Raw genomic sequence first — 6,503 nt, forward strand, 5'->3', positions numbered from 1 at the left:
GACAATAAAAAGTCCTTTTTCAGATATGTGGGGAGTCAGAAGAAAAGCAAGAGTAACATTGGACCCCTGCTAAGCCAAATGGAACAACTGACAACCAACATCTAGGAAAAAGCCAGCCTGCTTAATGGGTATTTTACATTGGTTTTTCACTAGCCCAAAGGGACTGCCCTGCCTAACATGACACGGGACGACCAGGGTGAGGGCAAATTTATACCTAACTTCAGCATAGACCTTGTAAAGGACCTTGAGAGGTTGGACACATTCAAGTCAGCTGGTCCTGACAGTTTGCACCCCAGGGTACTTAAGGAGCTGGCAGGCATCATAGCTCAGCCACTGGCACAGACAGATCTTCAAGAACTCGTGCCAGTCAGGTGAAGTGGAAAATTGGAAGAAGGCCAATGTGGTGCCTATCTTCTATAAGGGAGGAAAGTAGATCTGGAAAACTACAGGCCAATCAGCCTGATCTCAATTCCTGGGAAGATTTTGGAAAAAATTATTAAAGAAACCATTCTTGACAAACTAGCTGATGGCAACACCCAGAGGGACAGCCAGCACAGGTTTGCTGCAGGTAGGTCTTACCTGACCAATCTCATCTTCTATGACCAGATGACATATCACCTGGACAAGGGAGAAGAGACTGATGTCATATATCTGGACTTTAAAAAATCCTTTGATCTAGTGTGCCATGATCTCCTCATGGAACAATTGGCCAACTGCAGCCTCGGCTACATAACAGTCCAATGGCTGTGGAATTGGCTCCTACCTCGAACCCAGAGAGTGGTAATCAATGGAAATGAATCATCACGGCACTCCATGACCAGTGGTGTCCCCCAAGTCTCTGTCCTTGGACTTATACTCCTTAACATTTTTATTAACAATGTGGACTTTGGTGTCAGAAGCGGACTGGCCAAGTTCACCGATGACACCAAACTTTGGGGTAAAGCGTCCGCACCTAAGGATAGGCTGGTGATCCAGGCTGAGCTTGACAGGCTTAGAAAATGGGTGGATGAAAACCTGATGACATTCAATACAGAAATATGCAAGGTACTCCACCTTGGGAGAAAAAACTCTCATCACACTTATAGGCTCGGCAGTGCTACGCTCACTAGCACCATGGCTGAAAGGGACTTGGGGGTAACGATTGATTGACCACAAGATGAACATGAGCCACCAATCTGATGTCGCAGCTGGTAAACTGAACAAAACCCTGGCTTGCATCCCTAGATGCTTCTTAAGCAAATTTCAGGATGTCATCCTCCCGCTGTACTTGGCCTTGGTGAGGCTGCAGCTAGAGTACTGCATCCAATTCTGGGCTCCACAACTTAAAAAGGATCTGGAAAATCTTGAGAGAGTCCAGAGGAGAGCCATGCACATGATCAGAAGGCAAGAGAACAGGCCTTATGAAGAGAGGCTGAGAGCTATGGGACTCTTCAGCCTGGAAAAGCGTAGGCTCAGGGGTGACTTAGTGGCTGCCTATAAGTATACAAGGGGTGTACATCAGGATCTGGGGGAACACCTGTTCACCAGAGCTCCCCAAGGGATGACAAGGTCAACTGGTCACAAACTCCTCCAAGACCATTTTAGACTGGACATAAGGAAAAACTTCTTTACTCTCCAATCCCCCAAGGCCTGGAATAGACCCCCTCCAGAGGTGGTGCAAGCACCTACTCTGGACTCTTTTAAGAAACATTTGGATGCCCACCTTGCTGGGATCCTTTGACCATAGCAGACTTCCTGCCTCTGTGGCAGGGGGCTGGACTCAATGATCTTCTGAAGTCCCATCTAGCCCTAATGTCTATGAAATCTATGAAATGTGTTGAGGCACAATGTGGGAACTAAATATAGCACAGACACATTATGTACAGGCTGAGGTGATCCACAATGGAGAAAGTTTAATTATTAATGTGACAGAGCTAGCTTTGGCCATCTCTTTGATATCAGAGTTGGATCTCAGAGGCACTGCCTAGAAGTTTTTTACATGCTGTCCTTCTCAAATCCCTCCACTTGCTCCACTGTCCCCATCCTATCTTCTGATCCTGCCACACGCACTCACTAATCTCCACACTTACTATTCTCCTTAACCAACCTCATTTTTCCTATCCAGCTCTTTCCCCTCACAATACAAGCATGTTTTGGCCCTTAGAAACCCATCCTTTACCCCTTTTCTAGCCAATTATTGATCTTTCTCCTTTTCCCCCTTTTATCATTTAGATTTTTCTCTCCTCTGAGACCATCCTGGACTCTCTCCAATTCAGTTTTTACCCCATTCTTAGTCCTGGCAGTGGTCTTGGAAGCTAAGTGGCTGCTGTCTTAGCTTTCACAAAGTCTATTCGCCAAATAGTAAGTGAGGTGGAAGTGAACATCACGGAAATGAACCAGCAACTCTGACGCTGGTGCCACCAAGAAGGTTTTGGATTCCTTGACCATGGCGCACACTTCAGGGAGAGAGGACAGAGAGGGGTGCAGTGAGAGAGACCTAACAGTAGGTTTATACTACAGACCACCAAACCAAGGGGAGGAACTTGATCTGGAGTTCACCCAAGAATTGACTGAGGCGGCATGTGCACATGACATGGTCATCACGGGCAATTTTCATTATCCAAACATCTCCTGGGAGGAACACTCATCCAAGTTAGAACAGTCACAATCCTTCCTGACTTGTGTCAAGGAGCTCTTCCTGACTCAGGGGGTGCATGGGCCAACCAGAGGTGACGCTCTGCTAGACTTGGTCCTGGCCAAAGGAGACGACCTGGTGACTGACTTAAATATAGAGGGAAGTCTGGACAACAGCGACTATGAAACCATCATGTTCACTGTCTGACATAAGGCAGACAAATCCGATAACAGGACTGAAGTCTTAGACTTCAAAAATGCAAATTTCACCAAGCTTAGGTCACTAGTGTGCGGGCCGGGTCAGACCCCGGGTCGCTTTCGTCGCTCTGCACGCGGGCTGTGGCCAGCAGCCCGGGCAGGCCGGGTTGGAGAGGGCGGGCGCTGAGCTAGAATTAGGTACAGACACGTAACGGTTGATTTTAAGATTATTTTACTTACACCGAGATGGTCGTGGTGTAGGCTGAGAACTTGCTTGAGTTGCGGTTACAACAAAAAACACGAACACACGTGGAGGTTGCAAGGCTCCACGCAGACAGAACATGAACAATCACGTGGAGCTTGCTAGGCTCCACGCAGACAAACTCCGGATGTCCAGGACAAGCGCGCATAAAACTCGTCATTACGTCTTATAGTAGGCTCCGTTCGAAGACGGGAAGAGGTGGGCGGTGGATCAGGCCGCCAAACTCCTCTGAGCGACACACAGGGTTTCTATTACCATGCCGCGCACACCCAGAGTCCCCACGAGATGGATGCGGAATCCTCTTCAGCTTGGGCGGAAACTGCTCAAGCCTCTTATACGGCTAGCAGGCCAATCGCTAGCCGCCACGTATGAATAATTTAGAACTAGCCAATTGCAGGGCAAGAATTTGCATACGACGAGCGGGAAATCTTTGCACCGTGCATTTCTGTGTTGCAAAGAAAATGCACCCTGCAAAGATCGCTGCAAAGTTGCGGGAACACTCCCCTGCACGCGGGTTCTCTGCGCAGCAGAACTCCTCCGTGCAATGAAGTTGCAAACCTACGGGGATAATTCTTAGTGCCGAAGCACACAAAAAAAAAATCAGACCTTTGGGTCATGACATCCCCCCTTGCTGAAGGCACAATAGAATTATACCTCAAACCTATCATCCGGGTTATTCATAGCTCTGTCAATGGTTCGCGAAACTAAACGAGCAAAAACAAAATCAGTCAACAATAAAAGTTCGTCCTCAAGGGATCGAATCAAATAATAACCGACACACACACATATACATAAAATCACATTCATAACAAAAAACTGAACGATCATGACTTCGGTGGGCGTCATGGTGGAATCGCGTGTCAGGCCTCCGTTCCTTTCGGTGATGTTGTCCCTCTTGAGGCCTCTCTCCACCACGCACTCCGAATCCCAGATCTGTAAAAGAACTCTCTTAAAATGGTTATTCACTACTATTTACAAAATCACATGGGACCACACGATAATGCAGTCGATTAAACTTATCATCACTATTAAATACAAATATGTAAACACGATTTTATACTAGACAGCTCTCTTTCTTTTCCAACTCAGCAACTCAACGAAATCGTCGAAGAGTCATCGTTGCCTTCTTCTAGATAGTGAAAACCTAACTCGTAGGCTAGCTGCCATTGTCCCGCGTCTCCTAAAATCCGAAGCTGTCTCTTATTAAGTCCAGAACGCTGCAGGAGGTATCCAAACATATATCTCTCCTCCTGTGTTCTCTGGCGTAATACTGGACGCTCGGATTCACGGTGTTTCATGTTCTGAGCCTCAGTCGGGTGTTGACATTCCCGATCACTTGGCTCCATGAGGACGCACAGTCTTGACAACTGATGAAGAAGACTACTCACAGGATGATCGACCAGTGGGTTCAGCACAATTTGCAGAAACACGATGTTTCTTTGCCCATAAACTTTAAGGCAACTATCTATGCTGTTGAGGGTCACTGGAACGGTTCCAGGGTCTCGCAGGTGACGGTGAGGCCACGGTCGCATTCGTTGGAGCGGTGTTAGTCCCAACATGCATTCTCTTGGGTTCCAGGCGCAGTACGAAACTCCGATAATAGCCAGTACAAGCTGTTCTGCACCGGTGTGCTCTGGTCGGCCGTCATGCCATGCGTGGGCCTTCTGTTCAATCACTCCTGCCACAAGCGCTGGAATCGGAATAGGCCAGTGGACGCTAAACGCCACCGTGTCGATGTCGGTGACATGTCCCCTACTCCATGAAGCTTGTCTCACCAAGAAGCTTGCTTCTTCCTGGTCCAGGAGGTCGGACCCAAGTTCCACGACCAGACGTCCCAACCACACAGCCAGAGTTTCGTTGGATCGGATCCTGGATTCTCTACACAAATTCTGCAGTTCGGCTCTGGAACGAGCGTAATAGGTGGTAGCTTGAACTGCACTCTGCGGACCGATGACTGGGCTGCTCGATGCTGCAGGCTGATCAATTTCCTCGTGATTTGTCGTTGCTGTTGCTGTTTCTGTCGGAGCTGCAGTCATTGTTACAGTGGGGGTTGCTGTTGTTTCAGGCGGGAGGGGCGGATGCACTCCTCCACTCGACTCCCCCTCCCTTCGGCGGAGGGGCGTGGTCGGCAGAACCGACGCTGCGTCGCTGGGCGGAGTCACCAGCCGAACCCTCGCGGGCTCTCCCGAAGCTCCATCCCTCACTTCCGGCTCTTCCACGCGGTCTTCCCTCTGCTCGGCGCCATCTTGTTGGGGCTTCTCAAGATCCCTTTTCTCAGCCGCTTCTCCGACCGCTCGAATGGCCATATGCAGCTGGGTCTTTAATCTTAAAGTTTCAGTCATTAGATCAGCCATAGTTTGAAAGGTTGCATTTAGTTTTCCCCCCTTGTCGCACCGTAGGACCACTCTCTCATTTACGGCGTGGTCCTCCGTCTCCGGGTCTTCGCGGAGCTCAGACGGACGCTCACGACCCCTCAGTCTAGGCACCACCATACAAGGGGAAAACCAGCCGACTGGCATCGTCTCTCCCATCTCTCGGGCACACCGTGAGCAACAGACACACTCCTGGGTGGGGGTCGGGCTTACTGCACTCGCCGGGTCGACTTCAGCAAGAGTTACAGCTTCGAGGGGCCTATATAGGACCCGCTCATCGCCCATGATACACCCGAACGCTGCGGGGTGAAGATATATCTCTTTCCCTTCCAGGGCTCCGACTTCTGGAGTTCCCTCTTCTCCCCTTAACGAAAGGTGTCCATGGACACATCTCTGGCCCGTTCCGCCCGCCTGGTGGTACGCGAGGTGCGCCTCCAATTCTCTGATGCTTGCTACGCTGCGTCTCCCACTTCTCCAAGGGCAGTTCTCCACTAATTCTAACTCTAGCGAGCCCTCTCCTGATCCCATCGGCATGTGCCGTGGTGATCCCGATCCCATCCTCGTCGCCATGTGTGGGCCGGGTCAGACCCCGGGTCGCTTTCGTCGCTCTGCACGTGGGCTGTGGCCAGCAGCCCGGGCAGGCCGGGTCGGAGAGGGTGGGCGCCGAGCTAGAATTAGGCACAGACACGTAACGGTTGATTTTAAGATTATTTTACTTACACTGAGATGGTCGTGGTGTAGGCTGAGAACTTGCTTGAGTTGCGGTTACAACAGAAAACACGAACACACGTGGAGGTTGCAAGGCTCCACGCAGACAGAACACGAACAATCACATGGAGCTTGCTAGGCTCCACGCAGACAAACTCCGGATGTCCAGGACAAGCGTGCATAAAACTCGTTGTTACATCTTATAGTAGGCTCCGTTCGAAGATGGGAAGAGGTGGGCGGTGGATCAGGCCGCCAAACTCCTCTGAGCGACACACAGGGTTTCTATTACCCTGCCGCGCACACCCAGAGTCCCCACGAGATGGATGCAGAGTCCTCTTCGGCTTGGGCGG

Source organism: Alligator mississippiensis, chromosome 2 (genome assembly GCF_030867095.1).
Source record: "Alligator mississippiensis isolate rAllMis1 chromosome 2, rAllMis1, whole genome shotgun sequence".
Taxonomy (NCBI): Eukaryota; Metazoa; Chordata; order Crocodylia; family Alligatoridae; genus Alligator; species Alligator mississippiensis.